The sequence below is a fragment of the Cupressus sempervirens genome, chromosome 5, assembly GCF_028749045.1.
Source record: "Cupressus sempervirens isolate cs-2001-9-10 chromosome 5, ASM2874904v1, whole genome shotgun sequence".
Taxonomy (NCBI): domain Eukaryota; kingdom Viridiplantae; phylum Streptophyta; class Pinopsida; order Cupressales; family Cupressaceae; genus Cupressus; species Cupressus sempervirens.
Genome location: NC_143122.1, coordinates 344,860,542 through 344,881,230, shown reverse-complemented (window position 1 = coordinate 344,881,230; position 20,689 = coordinate 344,860,542). Strand labels below are relative to the sequence as shown.

At 35.3% G+C, this 20,689-nt stretch overlaps 1 pseudogene; it reads right to left on the bottom strand.

The window, feature by feature from the left end:
- Window positions 1-10,765: 10,765 nt before the first annotated feature.
- Window positions 10,766-20,689, bottom strand: part of LOC149556108 (protein LURP-one-related 11-like) — a 43,891-nt pseudogene continuing 33,967 nt past the window's right edge.

Here is a 20,689-nt window from a genome sequence, read left to right as displayed (position 1 = left end):
GGGAATGTTAGTTAGATAATGAATGTTGTGGATTCATTTGAAGATATTAGTAGAATATCAAAGTCGATAGAATATATATACCAATTTGAAAATGTAGTGTAGTAATAAAGCATTAGTTAGCTAGTATGTAATAAGGGTCAATAGGCATGTCATTAGAGGTAGCTCGTCAACTCATGTACCCTATGTATAATTAATGATAATATGATTCATGTACACCACATTTTACTATGTTACTTGCATGAAATGATGAATACATATATGTCAGAACGACAAGGTATGTTATATACAAACCTTATTTATACGCTTGCACCTAATTCTTGCATAAACAATTCTTCTAACAAATTTAAATTGACACACTCAATACGATGGTGTAGTAGGATGTGTTTAAATATAGATCGTGAATTATTATTGAGTTAAGTACTTTGAATTGGCCCTTAGACTTACTAAGAGTTCCTCATTTTATGTGCTTACTAATTCGTACTATGAAACTACTTTGAATCTTAACATGCTTTGATAATAATAATATTGATAGTGAGAAAGTGAGCTTATGGTGAATAATTAGATGTAATAATGTAAAAAGTAAATGTAATAGTATAGTAATTATAGTAATTAAAATAGTAAATGTAAAAGCATGGCAATGTAGCTAGATTAGTTAGTAGTTGATGAGCTAGATAGTTAGTAATTGTCTTTTGTTAGAGTGAGTTTAATTTATGTATTGAAATAGTAATTTTTGTGTTTAGGAAACTATAGTGAGTGCTAGTTTGGTGAGGAAGCAATGTTGATAGAATGCATAAGGATGACTAAATAGAGTAAAGAGGGAGAAAATGACTCAGTATTAATCCAATCTTCGAGAGGACCTGTAACCAGTAAGATATGGATGCAAGCACATGATACACATTTGGCACATAAAACAAATTGTTTATTCCATAAGTTGTGTAACTAATGTGTTGAATGATGGATACTATCAATGCAAGCGGCCCCTTCTCCATCATGTAGACTTCGAAGCTACCTTTGGGGCATATCTTTTATAATTTCCAATGGTTAGATCCGATATAGTGTGGTAGATAAGTGCACATTTTCTTATTTGACTAAGGGTGCTCATGTGATGAGTACTAAATCTAAATTCTCTAGATACGTGTGTTTAATCGATTAAGATACACTACACTTCCACACCATATAGTAATTATGACATTAATATATATTGTAATGATTAATGAATGTGTGTACATTGATAATGAGGATAATAAGTAATTCTGACCCCCTTCCCTTACATGCTAGAATCACAACCTAGTCCATATGATACAACCGATCGACCCTAATAGAATATTAGTATCAGAGGCTTGTTAGGATATGAATTACCTCACTAATTTATGAGTGTTGTATCTTGAATTTGCTCGTTTGATTCGTGATGCTAACTTGAACTAGACTGTCATCCAATCTATTTGAAAACCACCTATGACTAAAATGTTACAACCAAATGACACTATCCACATGAGTCTTGAACTCCTATTCAATGATAACCTTGTTTTACAATATGTAATTTCTTATGCGACTTCATAAGCTACAAAAAAAATAAAAAATTCTTGTGTTTTTACTAGTAAAATTTAGGGCATGACCATGATCCACGATAAATTGAACAATACTAGATACTAAATTAATATGTATATCATTTTGCACATAAATGACAAAAATATATATCAAAATACATGTATCCATAGAAAAAATTTTACACAAATATATATCAAAGATCATGTATCCATAGACAAAGTACTCAAATATATATCAAAATACATAGATCCATATACAAAATGTGGCTGATCATGCCATCAGAATGTGTATAATATCAATGTTTCTATATACAATGTGGCATATGCCATCTCAAAATGTCTCATGATGCATCCTACGAAAACTATACTATCCTAGGGTGCTGGTGGATGATCAAAATGCAGCCTCTTCGCTGCACTAGGTGGATTGGATGCCTCCTACATAAACAAAAAAGGAAAACCCAAAGTTAGACTACTAAATTTATATGATTCTACATATCTAACATTGAATTACTCAAATGCATAATGATCTTTTCCATAATGGACATTAATGCTATCAAAATTTCATAATAAATACCTCTCTCGTCGACCTCCTACGCTGGTCAGGAGTCCTCTCCTATGCCCTCAGCAATGCTGGTACCTCTTTGATTGTGGGTTGTATATGTTCAAATGCCTTTGCCAGATGAATCTACAATTTAAACTATAACATTATAATTCATAGCATGCTAAATTTAAAACATATTTAATCATGAATTCAAACTAAAACTTACTATTGTAGGCTCCTCCTTAGGAGTGAGTGGCCGCGTCATCAAATCTACATAACTATCCTATCAGACCTCATGTGCACTAGGAGTCTCCTATGAGATACAAAATAGTAGTTGTTAATATCACGAAAATTAGTTTTGAATTTATTTATGAAGATAAGTGATGCAGGAGCATCCCATGCTCATTAGTGGATCATTGAAGATCCAAGGCATTACAGAGGTCATGGAGCATCTCTTGAAGTCAATTGGGCAATCCTTGCACCAATTATAGCTCATGGAAGCATACAAAGTTATAATGTTAGACTCATATGTGGAAAAAAGTTGCAATTGGGCATGAGATAGGATTTTAGGATTTCATATGGTAGATGAGTCATTTGATAGGTTCATGTAGGTTTTCATGATCATATCTTGTCATTAGACAAGTCAAAACGTTCAATAAGCCCATTAAAAGCATAGTTTAATAGTTAGAAATTTGAATAGTAACGGTTATGTGTTTTTTGGAGGGAAACTCTATAATTTAAATTTTATGAAGAGTTAACAAATGAAACTGATTGGAGGTGGTTGAGGGGGTTACTAACCATCCCTTGAAACTTATAAATTGTGATTGTACAGCCTGGAGGTTCAGATTTGTACGAACTGTCTCAAAAAAATGAATGAAAGTGCTTGGTTTTCAAGAGCAACTTGAAGAATCCTTTGTTTTGTAAGTGCTTTTTGATATTGGAATGAGTGGTAATATCATATTAGATATGTAAATTCATGGTGAATACTGAAGGAGAAGTTCTAGAATTGAGTTTTGGGGTTTGAACAAGCAGGCCCTAGTTTTTAAGCCATTTTAAGGAGGGTTTTGAAGTTTGGGTGTTTAGGAGTGTGACCAAGACCTATAATCTTGAAAATCCTTTGATTTAGATCATTAATAGAGACAATGAAAAAGGATTAATTCAGATTTCAAGTTTGAAGGGTACTTGCTTTGTAAAAGTGGTCTAATTAGGCCTAATTCTGAGACAAACTACCTTGTTTTGTACAATCTTTCCAAAGGAGTGATACCTAATTTTTGGATATGTTATAAAACTAAAAAAAGGGTATTTTAAAAGCTAGTTTATTTTCTTGGTTTTTTGGAAATTTTGGGAGAAAAATTAAGAAAACAGGGTCTGCTGATCCAAAGAAGAGAATAGCCTAGTAAAGGGCAAAACTGGTCTCTTTTGTATCTACTAAAGATTTGTGGCTTTGGAAAACTTAGAAACATGTTGGTTGAAGTTTTTTAAGGTGTGTAGAGGTGGAGGGAACACTTGGTGAATGTAAATCCATGTTTGGAGTCTTTGGTGGCATTGTGTGCATTTGGGAACACCATTGAAACATAGGGGTTGGGTCCATATTGTGCTTGAATTTGCAAGTTTGTGGTTAGATCCTCCATCCTCTACATCAAATGGTATCATAGCATCAACAAGGTCTTTTGGGAGTAGATAAGTTGTAGGTTTCGTCATCATAGGAGTCTTTGTAATCCTTAGTCTGCTGATCCCTTTGTTGAAGCCTTGGCGTGTCTAATTCCTCCTTGTGTGTCCTAGAGTTGAAAGGTACATAAGTGGTGTCCAGAGATTTCTTTGTGAGGAAAGAAAGAGAATTAGTGAGTTGGCCCTTTGGAAGGAAGAAAACTTGTTGTGAAAATGCCTCCTAAAAATCAAATGGCTAGAGAACTTGAAGAATTGAGAGAAGAGTTGGCAAGAGAGAAAAGAGAGAGGAGAAAACTTGAAGCATCTAGAGTGAGGGAAGAAAGACATATGAGAAGAGAGAGGTTGAAGCTTATTGCAAGGATAGAATCCTTAGAAAAGGAAAGGCAAGAACCTAGAGGAGAAGAGGTTAGAGGAAGAAATCATGGAGAGAAACATGAAGAAGAAGAGGTTGGTAATGCAAGGCAAGAGCATGAAACAACAGATGATCCTGAAGAAAGGAGATTTATGAAAATCATTAAGGCAGTACAAGGTAATGGTGGGAAGAACCATATTGATTTTCCAATATACCAGGGTAAAATGGATAGTGAAGAAGTGCTAGGGTGGATAGAGGCCATTGAGAACTACTTTGATCTTGAAGACATAGAGGCAGATAAGAAGGTAAAAGTAGCAAAAGCAAGACTAAGAGGAACAGCACTCACTTGGTGGACTAGTGTTCAGAATGAGAGAGAGAAAAGGTGGTGCAGGGCACCTAACCTGTGTGGTAGGGGGGAACAAGTATCTATGTTGCCGGACACCTTGCCACTCCATGAAAGCGAGGATTCAAGTAGATTAGGAAGTTGGAATAAAGATTTGGTCCATATTTTACAAGTTGGTCTATGTTTTTTAATAAAGGCACATGTAAGTCCCACAAGCATTTTGGTGCGGTTATAAACCAAGTGACTCCATGGGACAAAAAGGCCTTAGAATAGGGTATTTAGAGTCTAAACAGTATTAGCAAAAAGTGGCTATTTGTTTGTTTTATGGTTGGGAACACCTATATGGTTGTTCCAATGATCATGTAGACATTTATATATGTCATATGTGATCTTAGTTAAAAGGGGGAGATCAGAATGTACGGTGGTTTGGAGAAAAAATAATTAAAACTTCAATTTTTTGGAAATTTACTGGTAATCGCTTGACTGTTACGCTGGTATGGATCCGTATGAAACTTTTATGATTTCTAAGTGTATGAAATAGTTGTAGGGGTGATTTAGGAAACTTTTGGTTTTAGTTTGACTCAAAAAGGAGTTGGGGTTTAAAAGTTATCTGCATTTTAGTAGAAGGTGGTCTAAAAAGGCTTGTTTCCTAGACCCTTCCACAAATGCATCCCTAACTTGCATTCCCACCAGTGGCACCCTCTAAAACTGAGGGATATGCAAGTTAGGAGACTAGGCAACATAATGCCAGAGGTTGGAGGCCTAGAGAGAAGGGAAACTATTTTTCCAAGTTGGCCCTAGGTCAAGCAAGCCCATGTGCTTGACCGGTTTTTGCAAGGTAATTGGTGACAGTCATGGTTGCAGGCACTTCTGATCAGTTTGAGTGCTAGAGTTGGATGCATTGACTATTTTGGAGATTTCCTTAAGTTTTTTGGGTCTTGGGAACCCACCTTGCCCATTCTTCCTTGAAGCCCTAGCCTAACTTGATCAACTAGGCCTAGGTACCAAGAAGCAGTTTGGAGGGTGCTGGAGCAAGATCAGCCCAAAAGCTTTTGGATTCTTAGTAGGTGACAAGAAGGGTGTTTGGACCTATGGAGAAGTCCCTATGTTGTTAAGGGATACTAGGAGAAAAGTGCAAAGAAGCTAATTGGAAGTCTACAAGGTTTGTAGGCCTAGAAGTGCAAAGGTGTGTTGAGAGTTTGGTGGAACCAAATAAATTGATGATTTTGGGTTGGAACAGTATGTCCATGATTGTCTCCATTTCTGGTGAGATTTGGTGAGGCTTTTGAAGTGGGATTGCCTTGTTTGGCTTGGAGGTTGAGTATACCCGGAGTGGGTAAGAGGACTTGTGAGAAGTCCTAGAATCCTAAGTTGGATTGTGACAACCATTTATTGGCTTGTGGAAGGTAGTTGTTGTAGACTCTACATCAAAAGGGGATTGAATAAGATTTTAGATTGGGAGAGAATGAAGACCATGGTGAGAAATCAATTCTTTCCATCTGATTTAGCAATCCAAATAAAGATAAGAAGGAACAATTTGAAATAGAGGGATATGGATGTCATATCCTATACTGAGAAATTCCATACCCTGAGTATTAGGGGAGGACTAGAAGATGAAGATGAGAAGGTGGCTAGATACATTAATGGACTCAAGTAAAATATTCAAGATGAAATAGGATTGAATGTACCAAGGACACTTGGAGAATGTTTTCAGTTAGCAATCGGAGCATAGGAGAAGTTAAAAAGAAAGAATGAGAGGCAAGCAAATTAGAGAGGAGGTGGAACAATGAGAGGAGCAGGTGTAAGAAGTTAGTTTGACACTTCAAACAATCAAGACAAAGATAAAGGAAAAGAGATTACATCTGAGACAAGAGGAAGTTTCAGGGGAGGAAGAATTGGAAGTGGAAGAGGTAATTGTGTTTTCACAGGTAAATGCTTCACATGTGGAGGAGTAGGCAATCAATCCTACAAGTGCCCTGAGAAAGGTGTGGATTTCGGGAAGGAGGAGAGGAGAGTCACCTTGACCCAAGGAGAAGAGGAAGAAAAGAAGTACGATAATGCAAACCCTAAACTTGAAGGAGAATCTTTGATGGTGAGAAGAGGACCACAAATGCAGCCGCAAAAGGAGACCAAACCATCCATTTTCAGGACAAATTGCATGAGCCATGGTAAGATTTGTAAGATGATAATAGAATCTGGTTCCTTTGATGATTTAGTGTCTTATGAAATGGTAAATAAACTAGGATTGAAGAAGTATCCTATTGATAGACCATATAGGGCATCTTGGGTCAGTGATGCATAAAATATTGTTGTAAGGGAGCAAGCAATAGTGGATTTCTCTATAGGAGAATATAAAGATCAAGTTATATGTGATGTCATTCTAATGACATGCTGCCATGTAATCCTTGGAAGGCCTTGGCAAGCCTCAAGGAACACTATTCATTTTGGCTCATCAAATGTTTATATAGTACACAAAGATGGTGTGAAGTTTAAGCTAAATCCTTTCACTGGTCATGATGAGGAAAGAGTTATTTGTTTTGGCAAGAAAGAGTTTGTGGACTTGTAGGAGTAGAGGGAGAGTAAACATGATATGACAGATCTGCCACTGAAGCCATCTCTTTTGGTTATGAAGGATGAGATTGTTCAAGACAAAACTCAAAATTCTACTTACAAGCAGACAGTGACAGCAAAAGGAGTGATGATAGGAATATTATGGTGTCCTTTGGTGATGAGATTGAACAAAGAAGTGAACATATCCATGGAGGATAAGAGACAGGGTCAGCATGACCTCAGACAACAAGTTATTCAGCCTTTGTCAAGGATAAAACATGACTGTTCACAATCAGCAGGCAATAAGGTTACCATGACTGGTAACAAGGATCCAATGCTTTTTGTTTCTAATAATTTGTATGCAAGTGTGCAAGGTAATACATTGCAGGTGCAAAGTTTCAAATGTCCCTCTAGAAGGATGGGAGGAAAGAAGATAGTACCCCTTAACTCTTGGGACAAGAGTTGCTTTGAAGGTGGGGTGTTTGGTGCAGGGGCACCTATTAAATCATCTAAGAGAGCCTTGGTACCAGTGAAGATAGAGGATCAAAGACATCATTGATTGTTAATTGGGATATATTAAAACCAATAATGGAATTATGTAATAAACAATGTACTTTGAAAGACAAAAGTCATAAAAGTCCTAGTAAGGACCTAAGGGCAACATGATGTAAAATGGCCAAAAGAGCCATATGGGGTAGTCTTAGGATAGTTTCATACTTAGTTTCATTTAATAAATCCATATGACCTGTTGGGACTAAAAATTGCATGGTCAATTTTGAGAACCATTGGTGAAAATCAAGCTCTTAAATGCTTTTAAATAAGATTGTACTTGGTTGTCAGTCTGAGGCCTAAGAGGTGTTTAATGTTTCTAACACTTTTCATTTAGTTTTTCTATGTTTTCTATGAATTTAAACTAACATTTCGAACCATTCTGTGAAGTCCCATTTCGAGCTAGTGTCAAAATTTGCAATTCTGCCCAAGTGTCAAATAGCGATCAGAGGCCCAGTTTGCATCTGAATATCTTTTACCTAGGAATGTTTCATGACTAGCCACTTTGTGGATGTTTATTATGTATAACAAAGAACCTATGTTTCAATTTTCAAGTCATTTTGAATCCGTTTGACTAGGTTTTGCACCCCTCAAAGTTGGTCATTTATTGTTTTGTGCATTTAACTAGTTGTTCACAATTCTGGGAAGCCCTGTTCGACCAATCATATCTTTGACCCAGTTGACCCAAATGAAAAAATTATTTTTACATTGTGTTATAGGGGTCAAACACTTCATATGTTCCAATTTTTAGATCATGTCAAATCCATTTGATCAGTTTGCTAACATGATCAAAAACCCAGTTTGCATTGTTTTGTTACGGCTAAGGTATCCAGATTGATTCGCATCCTTGTTCGGCACATTATAACTTTGATCCTGTGATTGGTAAGCCTAAGTGAATTGTACCATTTTGTTGTGTCCTAAAAATTATTGATGTATGTCAATTTCCAAGTCATGAAAAATCCATTTGCATACTTTCTTATGTCCGTACATTTGCCAAAAATTACTTTTTGACACATTTCTCAGTTAAAATTTCCAAGTGCCTATTTTCAGAAATTCGCCAAATGTGCCCTGTGATTTTTCATGAGCCCAAAACATGGAATTATATTCTCTCCATGGCAAAGAACTTATATCCTAGTTTTCAAAACCCAAGTGATCAATAACCCCAATTTATAATGGCGAACCCGAGCCCAGTTTATGTTTTTTAGCATTGTTTGCCTGCAAGTTAATTGAAGTATGGATGTTCAGCAATTAAAATCTCTTGACTGGAGATTCTTCATGGGCTAAAAATTTGTAGTGTGATAAAGTATGCAGGATTGAACACTCATGCCGATTTTTATGGCCTGGTCACTTGATTGAGTTAGTTTTTAAGGCCAACTGGCAAGCCTCCGGACACAAATTCACACTTTGTAGGCAAGAAGTGAAATGAGTTTTCAATGGTCATCTTAGAGTTTCTAGTCTTTTCTGACATCTGAAATCACATGCATATCATCAGTATTAAGATGTGAAAATCATTGAAAACCATCAACCACTTGCAAAAGCTACTATTGTTGAAATTGATGTAAAGTTGGGACATGTAAAATATAAGTCACTCCATATCTTATATAAGAATGCATGCTGAAACAAAAGCACCAGACATAGCAAGGGAGCATTTATGCAATTGAGAGAAACATCCAGATTTTAAAGAGCATGTAGCCAATGCAAAAGAACAAAGCATCTCATGGCATAGAGATCAAACCGCAGGGGAAGAAGTTGCTACCCACACATTCAAGGAATGAAGACATAAGAAACCGCAGGCCTACAAGCAAATAAAAGGAAGTCACCCACGCATTACAAGAGGAGATACCAGAACGTGGGCAGTAAGAATAGAGGAAGCTGCTCCAACCTTGAAGAAGAAGAAGGCGGCTTATAAAACCCACACAATCCACACTTAAAACCAGCTACAATGCCAATTACCACAATAAAATTCATGCCATCTAAAAAGGTGAACCTCTCACGCATAAGCGGGAAACAAAAACCAAAACTCACGCAATATGAAGGACAGGGCATTTGAAAGGTAGTATGAGCACATTGAAAGACCGCTCCTGTTTGGGAGGCGATAAGGAAAATAGAGGAGGCAACGTTTCAAAAAGAAAACCACCCACATTTTTCAAGCTAGAGACATTACACTTCGTTGCCAAAGTTGCCTATGCATCTATGTTGAGCAGCAGAGCATGCCAAGGAAAGAATAAACCCACAGCCCATGCACTGCTAAAGACGCAAAAAGACATAAGCTACAGATTTTAAAGAAGTCTGTGCATAGCAAAGGCAAATCATGCCAAATGAGCAGAATTCTTAGAACAGAGCCATCCATGGTAGTTAAAACGAAGGGTTTGAAGCAAAACTCGTTTATCCCATATTCACCATGGGAGAGTTTATTTCATATCTTAAATACAAGAACAAGAACCATTTGTTGTGTCTTGAAAGACATGTCTTTTAAAAGAGGCAAATGTCTTGTGAAGGGTCCCACTCATCCAGCTGGCCAGTTGACGATATGAAAGATAAATTTTGAACGCAAGCACGCAAAGCAAGGGATGACGTTAGCAAGTGGAGGTTGCCGAAAAACTAAAAATTTGGCACCTCGCTACTTCGCTAGCCGAAAATATCAAAAAAGTTCAGCTAGTGACATAGCGAGGTTGCCGAAAAATTTCAAAAATCTGGCAAGAGTTCGAAAATCTGGCAAGAGTCAAAATGCAACGTGGGTCCCACATGCAATGCCATCAGCGAATCGGATGGTGACAAGTGGCAGCGACAAAGTGACTGGATTATGATGTGGCGAGCAAATGTTAGGAGCGCACCAGATTATGCCACGTGGCAGATCTGACGATTCGCGTTACCTTGCTAACCGAAGTTGCTCACCGGTTAAGTATAGTGAAGCAGCGAGTGTGATGTGGCATCCATGTAGCATGCTGATGTGGCAGTAACCTGAACCAATCAGAAGCTGACACGTGTCAAGAGTGGTCAACATGGTTTGACCCGAATAGAAAGTGGTGGGGAATTTGTGAGCTTCCAAATTTTAATATTTTATTGTTTTTTCCTCAAAACTCACATGAATAACATTTTAAATAAAGTCTAAACTTTAATATAGTTTGAACTATATGTAAAGTTTAATTTTTGGCAAAACATGTGCAAAGCCATGAACAGAGGCCTGATTTCAAACGGCCATATCTGGGGCTATTTTAATCCAAAATAGGCACTCCAATATACCGTTGGAACTGGGAAACTCTGAGTTTTCCGAATATGAAGTTCATTTTTGCACAGACTGCCACTGGTACATGCTACAAGTCATTTTTATGAAATCTGAGATATTGACAGCAGAATAAGCAGAACTCATCATTGATTTTCAATTCAAGTTATGAGGCAGATGTAAAGGCCTTTTGAACCCTGAGTGTGGTAAAAATAAGCTAGAAAGGACCATATTGCAATCTGAAAGGCCCTTTGTAACTGATTTGTTACTTTTACCCAGTGATTTCATTTTAACATCAGAGTCAGTTATCTTTTTTCATCATTACATTTTGAGATTTTTATGCCTCTGAGGGCCAAGGTGAAAGGATTTGATTTGCCAATCAAGGAGAGAGGAAAGAAAGATGTTTTTGATCTTCTCAGGAGTGAATTTCAAGTGGACAGCTGTCAGTTGTATAACAGATCCGAGAATTCATCTCCCTCCTATATCTTGTTTTCTTTCTGTCATTTGAAGGGTTCCAGTTTTTGCACTGAGAGACCATTCTTCAGCATTTCTTCTTGTATTGAACAGCATTTTGAGTTTTATGCAAATAGTTCATGTCTGTTAAGTGATTTATGAAGTATTCTATACATCTCTCATGTATTTGATTTCAAAGAAAGCAAATAAAGAGCAGCAATGGTTTTGAATTTAGCCTGAATCTTGTCTTCTGTTTGTGGATCTGTAATCTTTTCTAGTTTATGATCAAAGACCATAGATTAGGTTGCATCTCATTTAGTGATGTATGTGATTGAAATACCTTTCTTATGGAACCAAGAGCCATGTAACCGCTTGGCGTTTATCACAGGGTTTACTAATTTCATGATGGGATATTCTGAGTATGAGATTCATTTTGATGCAGATGTCAATTCACAAGGTGAAAGATAGATCAGGGATCTTAATGTAGAGATACGTCTGAAGTTTCTAGGAGATGTATGGTTATGATTCATTTAATTGCCCAACAAATAAGGCACTGGTCAGAGATAGGATCATTAAGTTTTGTTGCTCATACTTGGGTCTTGCTGATATCAACATATTAAATCAATTTTCCCTTTTATGTTGAAAGGTATTCAAAGTATAACCCACACTTAGTTTTCCAGTTTCATGAGTCATGTCCTTAGCTATTTCATGCTTGTGATCTCCTGGTTACGCATAGAAGAATTAGGGGTTTCATCTGCTTTTATAGATCCTGAATATGGTTATTGCACTAGTCACATAGTCAAATCTAAAGAGGTTCACCCGCCTAGGTTTTGCAGAGCCTGAAGAAGAAGAAGGGTCATGCCTTATAGTTGGCCTGGTGTTTGAATGGGCATGTTGAAAATGGGAGTTAGCTGCCCCTAGATATGTTTTGTTCTCATCAGGGTAATTGGAAACAGGTAACATTTTCAAACACCAACATGACCAATTTTGAGTCAATGGAATAGTTTAGAAGGTTAGGGAATGCATAAAAACTATAATTTGAATTTTGAATTTCAAATTCAAATGGTCATATTATTTTTGGAGGGAAAATAATAATTTGGTATTTTTTTGATTAAATAAACCTTTGTAACCAACTTGGTCGGTTGGACAGGTGCATATAAGCCTATTTAAGTTGTAATGAACATATGCAAGACATGAATCATTATTGGTACAAAAAAAATCATATAAATTGTACAGAACAACAATCATACTTTCCTCTGCATCAATAAGAAAAATAAAAAATAAATGATACTTATACATACAATGGGGTTCTCTATGCGAATGGAAATCCCTGATGATCTAGGACGCCGAATCTGTACAGGCTCATCGCCAGTAGCCACACCCTATATACAATAAAGAATGTAATTAAATGAGATTACCACAAACATTTTACAAGAATGCATCGATATTTAATCAATTATAAAACATCTAATTACCTTTCCTTTTTCAGTGCATGCTGGCTCACCCCCCGCACTTTGTCCCCCCGGGGTAGGTGGTATCTGCAAGATAAAAGAAAGATTAGCAACCATATATGCTACAATATCAAATAGAAAAAAAAAATGCGAACACAACATAATGTATCGTAGATGTCTCAAGGCCAAATGAAATGGCCGAGAGTGTAGCATCGTCTATCTGTCTGAGCTCCTCCTTGATCATCAACTAAACATGAATGAAGATCACATACATGTAAAAGTCAGTATGGCTTAAAAATTAAAATTACTCTATTATAAAAATTAACTTTAAATCGCATATGTCATAACAAAAAAATGTATACACATACCGACACCGAGGGAGTCCATGCCTCTGCATTCCCCTCCTCTCTCGCATCAGGGTCTGTAGCCTCTGCACGTGCGTCTAGTGTATCCTCGTCTAATACAAAATGATACTCAGGAAGATCACCTATGGGACCCAGGAAAATATTCTTGTGTGAGGCACGCAAATGTGTGATGAGCTAGCCAATGATGAACTGGCACCAACATCATCAACACGAGGAGGCAGGACTGACCTAGCCTAAGATATCATTAGGCTACTCAGCCTATGAATGGCTCTGATGGTCTGAGAGCTAGCCTCTGCCATAATATCTGGATGTTGCACTCGAGGAGGGGGGGACAAAAGTGTCAAGTTTCTTCCGCTGGGAAGAGGGTCTATCCTGAGGAGCTCCTAGTCCTAAGCCCATGTTGGGCTTCATGCTCCAATAGTTCACTTTAAGTTTCAACACAAATTCTACATATAATTTTCTAACGAAATAAAATGGTATGTCTAAATTTCCATGTGGAGGGATATCAAAGACCATCCACCAACGATCCCAAAAATTTGCACGCATGGCATCATTTGTGCACCATTTAATCGATAGTTTGGTTTTTTTTGGGTCAACTGGTATACCCATTTTTGGGTTAGCAAAAAGGCTAGCCAAATCTTCTTTGGTTATGTTGAGGGCCACGACCTCATCATAATCCAAACCATCATCAAACATCTAGTGCATTTCATCATGCCAACGAAGAGTGGCATTTTGTTGGTTCGTAAGGGTTTCAATATTATCAACTATGGTGTTTAACATGGATAACATAGGAGCCAGTGCAGGTACATTATTATATGTTCTATGCAAACCTCTCAACTCGGTGAGATTTTCATTTATCAGATCCTTGATTCGAGGAGGGTTTTGAGGAGGTAGAGGATCATTTGGTGGATGATTTTGTGAGGATACTGGATCGTTTGGTGGTGGGTTACGAGGAATATTATTTCCTGCCTCAGTGTCATCATTTTGATCAGCCATTCCTATTGAATTGCAAAACGTAATATATATTTAAAAAAATCTAAATTTTAACCATTTTTGTCAAAAAAACCCTAGATTCAACTAAAACAAACAAAATCATCCTAAAACATATTAAATTTAGGTTAAAAATGAGTTGGGGAAAAAAAACATACCTGAATATCTGATATCCGATCTCGTATCTAATATCTGATCCACAGTGGTAATACTGGCCCCAAATTCGCGTAAAATGAGGGCCCGCGGGTCTGTGATTTTATTTAATCCAATGCACAGGTATCGGATATCTGATATGGCCCAATAACATATAATGAGTATAATATATATAATATAACATATAACATATAATATATATTACATTATGTTACATTTTATATTTATTTTATTTATTTTATATATATTATATTAATTTACTATATATTATAATATAAAATATTATATTATATAATAATAATATTATTATATTATATTATTATAATTTATAATATATTATACTTTTTTATTATATATTATATTATAAGATATTACTTTTTATTATTATATTATATCTTATATATATATTATATTACATTACTATATATTATAATATATTAAATATTATATTATATTGTTATAATATAATACACTATAATATTATTATTATAGTATAATATTATACGATTATAATATAATAATATTATTATTATATTATAGTATAATAATTATTATAATAATATTATTAAATAATATTATTATTATTATAATATAATAGTATGATATATTATTTAATATTATTATTATTTAATATGATATATTATTTAATATAATAATAATATTATTATTATTATTTAATATGATATATTATTTAATAATAATATTTAATATGATATTATTATTATTTAATATAATATTATTATTATATCTTATTATTATTTAATAATAATATTATATTAAATAATAATAATATCATGTAGTAAATATTAATATTAAATAATATATCATATTAAATAATAATTATAATTATAATATTAAATAATATATCATACTATTATATGATAATAATAATTATTATTATTATTATTATATTAAATAATAATAATAATAGTGGCATAATATTATACTCTAATTATCAGATATCCGGTCACATGTCGGATATTCGATTTAAAATCGGATATCTGATATTATCAGATATCCGATGTAAAATCAAATATCTTATATCATATCGGATATCCGATAAGGCTCGGCTTTACCTTCCAGGTTTGGTTCCTAGATAGGTGAAAAAAAGTCATAGCAGATTTTGAAGCACTTTTAGGCATCTTCAAACTCTCTTTTTTTCACATCGCCACTTTTTGGCACACCATGATCCTGCACATACCCTTTACCAATTAATCCTTCATATGATATTCTGATCTAATTGCATGCATGAAAGAATGAAAGAAATAAAATATTCATAACACTTCAAGACACAAGATATGGTGACCCAAAAACCTTCCAATTAGAAAGTAAAACTAGGATGGAGATGATACCCACAAGCTTTAGTACTACAGTATAAAGTTAACCTATTAAGGCTTACAATTGACCACTTCTGGTGATCTACCCTGTTAGGAGCAATGAGGACTATGAGGTCCACCTTATTAAAGGATTTTCAAACATACAATGAAGTATGCATGTTGTTAGGAGATTTAGCAAAAGAATGTTAAGTCTACCCTGTTAAAAGATTTGACTAATGCACCTATTAGGATGAATCAGTGGTTGATGTATAATCTGCAACTCTAATTTTTTTAATGAGATTCCTTGTGTTACAATGATCACCTGGCTATGATAGATAAATCTATGTTGTACCTTATACTACTTGTAGCCTTCTTCAATTTTCACTCATGTACTTTATATTCTTCTCCACATTCCCTCTTGGATATGATACAATGCCTTACCTATATACCAAGCCAAATCATTACCTTCTGGAGTTAGCTACAATACTAATTTCAGCATAATTCACAAAGTTGGCCCAACTGATGTAGCATGGGTTCTCAATTCAAACTTGATGATGTTCTGATACATGGAAAATATTGTCAATGCTCGAAAAACTTTGGCACTTGGTTGAAGTTGAAGCTCAGTCCATACTAATCACTTTCAAGTAGCTCAAACTTGGTCAGCACTATGTGACTCAGTGAGGTAGCTACTGAATCACTCAATTGACACTACATGACTCAATCAACACTAGATTCACTGAGTTAACACTACAAGCTTGATAGAAACTATAGAGCTTGGTTAACACTATAGAGCTCAATTAACAGTGGGGTCTTCATCACTTCCACTAGATAGCTTGGTAGACACTATTATGCTTGGGCTATACTACAAACCATCTCCGATGCTTGGTAGATACTGTGTATCTTAGCATGAACTATAAACTATCTATTTAGCTTGGTAGCAATTGAGACACATGGTTAACATTGTTGGATGAATGATAAGCTTGGTAGCAATTGTAGAGCTCAGTAGCAATGTAACCATTTGACTAAGTGTTGAGTCATTGATAGACAAATTTACCTTAACGTCAACAATCTTCGTTTTTGACATTAGTGACAAAAACACTTACCAAACCAAAAATTTGAATGCTCAAAATTAGAATTCAAACTTTCTTTATCACCATATTATGTCTTCAACTTGGTTTTGACTTCCTACTGTTGTAGCTTGGTAACATACTTTGTTTTTCTAATTTTTCAAAATTGCTTTTGTTCATATATTATCTGATTATCTGTACATGTATCTTCATAATACAATACTACTCCCCCATACATATATCTCTCCCATACACATATGTATAGTATTCTCCCCTTTATTAGACTATTCATATAGATAATCTTAACATATTTACTTCTCCTCATTTAAGCATATTAATTCTCCCCCTTTTTGGCACAAATGCCAAAGGTGTATAATATTTATAAGTTAATACCAAAATGTGACAAGAAATCATAATGTACCTTTAGAATTAGTACCATAGTCTTCTCCCAATTCTCTTGTAATACTTTACTTGCATGCAAGGCTATTTGAACTTATGCTGATAATTCCATCATGTGTTCAACTATGGAGAAGTTGTTGTCAAGGAGGAGAGTCTTTGCTAGTGCAATGTGTTTATGTAGCTCATCCATGTTTGGAAGAAGAATGCCCTAAATTTCTACAAGTGTGGCCCTAATTCTGGCTTCTTCTCTTAATAATTCTACCTAAAGATTTACTAGATATCTGATCTTTGTGAAGTGTACAGAACTATAATTTGGATCAAGTGATATCTTGTGTGCACTTGCCTTCATATCTGCATTTATCTTGGACAATTTATCCTTGATTTCCTTTGTGAAGATAGATATATCACTTAGTTTGACAAACAATGAAACAACATTACTGACAAATGTTTTTAGTGAAGTAAGAATGTTAGATAGTTCTACTTGATCTATTGCAATCTTCAATGCAACTTGCTCCAACACTTTGTTTTGAAATATCCTTTCAACTCTTTGCAGCAATTTTTCCTATCCATTCAAATCTTCATTATATTTGTGGAAAATTTCTACTAATTGATCCAAAATAGGAATTTTTCTATCAACCTCAACTAGATTAAGGGCATGATCCATCTGTTGCTTGTGACTTGCTAGTTGTTCCTTTAAATCTGTAATTTCTTCACCTTGAGATGCTATAACTTTATTCATTTTTTCCCCTCTTCTTCCCACAAGGCCTCGGCAAACTTATGCTATCCAAACAATTAAGAAAGGAGTTTTTGCAGTGTAATAGGACCACTATCTTCTTCATGATTTATTTTCCTCTTTCTCTATTCCTGCCATAAATGTTCTACAAAACCAGTAATTCATGTTGATTTATGGGGAACTAGGGCAGTGTTTGGATCAGCTTTCTTAGGGACTATTTCATCCCTCCAACACAAAGTACCTAGTTGGTCTGTTGGGGTATCATTTGGATTGTCTTTGACTTCATCCCTACATTCTTCATTAGGATTTCTAGGAGTACTTGTAATTTCAAGATAGGGAGGAGAGTGATCAAAGACAATCTACACAAAGGATTCCTTAGTAGATGTTTTGGATAGAGTAGAATCTTTAGAAACTTTCCCTCTCATCCTAGGGCTTCTCCTTACAAGGGTTTCTTCTTATAATACAGCCTTTTGCTTACCTTTTCCTTTAGGTGTCTCTGCTACAAAAGTAGTTGTTGCAGGACTTTTCTTAGTTCTCTTCTATCTCACAACTGTAGGGTTTGTCTCTTCCTTTTCCTGAACAGAGATTTCTTCTTGCAATTTTTGTTTCCTCTTTGCTCTACTAGAAGTAGGTTTTAGGGTTTCTTGCATAGGTGAAGGCACATTTTCTTGGGTCTTTTTGGCTTCAACCTCTTGGGTATTTTGTTCAGCAGGGTCATTAGTGGGAGCTACATTTTCCTCACTAGGTTGTTCACTAGGGGTAGCTTGGGGTTGCAAAGTTTTGGCTTGTACAAATTCATCCCATGTCATGGGAGACACATCCCTAAGTGATCTTTCTATCTATAACTTGATTAAGGCATGATGGGTAATGGAATTATCTTTTCCTTTTTTAGTTTCTTTTGCACTAATATAGAGCATATTATACAAGAAATTTGAAATGTTTACTGCAAGATTATGCCTTATACAACTAAGTAATTTGACATGATGTGCATGCAAGTATGAGAATCTATCTTTGCATGTAAAGTACCTGATAGTGTGCATGGCTAATTCATTTTATGGTGGCAGCAATGACATTCTCTTGCAACCCTTCTTTGTAATGTCCATTTGAGGATCAGTCAATCTAGTAAATTGAGCTCTTGCTGAATTTGCATCATGTGTTGGGGTAATGTTCTCCAACTATAGGCAAACCAGTCACTTCAGTAATGTGTTCCTCTATTCCAATCACCGTTAAACCCCAAACAGAAGCTTCACCTTCATCAAATGTCCTTGTAAATTATGTGGTTGCCTCCTCATCAAATGGAGTCAAACTTAGAAAATACCCTAGCCATCCACATGCATTAAACCTTCTTACAGCTTCTACATCCAAGAGAAACACATTGTGTTCCACTAGTTCTCTCCTCTACAACTGTCCACCCATTTTCTTAACACTTCCTCTATTTGCCCTATTTTCCCCCTTTTGAATTCAAGTTGCCTTGTTGTTTTATAGACTCAACTCACATTTCTTTGTTTTATCAGGTAATTAATGTCATAACAAATTGTTATGCACAATAATATGGCTTTTAATGAAGGTAAATCATGAATATGTGTGAGAATCATTCAAAAATGGGGTTCAAATCACATAAAATTTAAACACAAGTTACATCACAGCTTGACACAAAAAAAACCATTCAAAAATAAGGGATATGACACCTCACTTATGTACTTATGGCAATTAAATTCCATCAAAAAAGGAAATATGAAGATAATTTGGAAAAATCTTTTATGGATAATTAGAAATGTCATTGGATATTAGTGACCTTCCCTGCCCCCTACTAAATTTGGACAAGTGTCCACACTTGTTAGACGTAGTATGGGTATAGGATTGGCATAATGCCACCATCATATAAACTATGTAGTATTAAATATAATTAACAAAATCTATGGACTATAAGTGAATTATAATTTGAAAATGTTATACCTATCATCTGATCATCACACGTACCAAAAAAAGGTGGTAGAAGTGATATCAACGACGGTATCTATCAACATCTCATGGAGTTTTATTAAAAACATGTGAAATTGATGATGTGGAAAGTGGGTGGATGGAAGATAAAGAAATGAGATGAGGTGGATGGGTGGAAGGTAAAGAAATGACATGGAAGGAGAAAGTGAATAGAAAAGTGAACTTTATGTGAACATAAAGTCTTTATTATGAGCATGCACAAAGAAACTAATGTTGAAGAGCGGTAGTCAAAATGTTGACACCTTTGGTTATAGGAAGAGTTACTTGATTTGTATTTGAATCTGGCTACTAAAACTGTTGTAGGAAATCCTCTTTTGTTTTGGGCCATTTATACAATTTCAATCTGTGACCATTGACTAACAGTTTGAAATGTACCAGATCAATGGCAGTTAGTTGAATAGCTCCATTATCAAAGACATGACTAATTTCATATGGTCCTAGCCTTCTTGTCAGCAGCTTTCCTAGCATATCTTTAAATCTAGAATCATATAGTAGTGCCCAGTCACCAACTTGAAATTGTTTACTGATAATATGAGAGTCATGCCATTGTTTCCTTTGTTTCTATATTAGTTCAGTATGTTCCAAAGTAGCTTTGCACATCTCATCCAAAGATTTAAGATGCTGAAGGCATTCTCTTTGTGCTACAGAAGGTTCAATATCCAATGCCAATGTTGTCCTTAGAATTTTATGTTCAAATTCAATTGGAAGCATTGCTACCTTACCATATAAGAGCTCAAATGGTGTGAATCCTATAGTAGTCTTTCAGGTTGTCATGTAAGCCCAAACAGCTTCTTGTAATTTGTTGGTCCAATCCCTACAGTGCAAATGGACTATTTTTGTTAGGATGTTCTCCAACTCACAGTTTGTGACCTATGCTTGTCCATTAGCTTGAAGGTGATAAGGACTGGATTTGTGGTGCCTAATTTTATATTGTTTCATTAACTCTAAGATCAGATTAGAGGTGAATTGCGCACCTTGGTTAGTGACT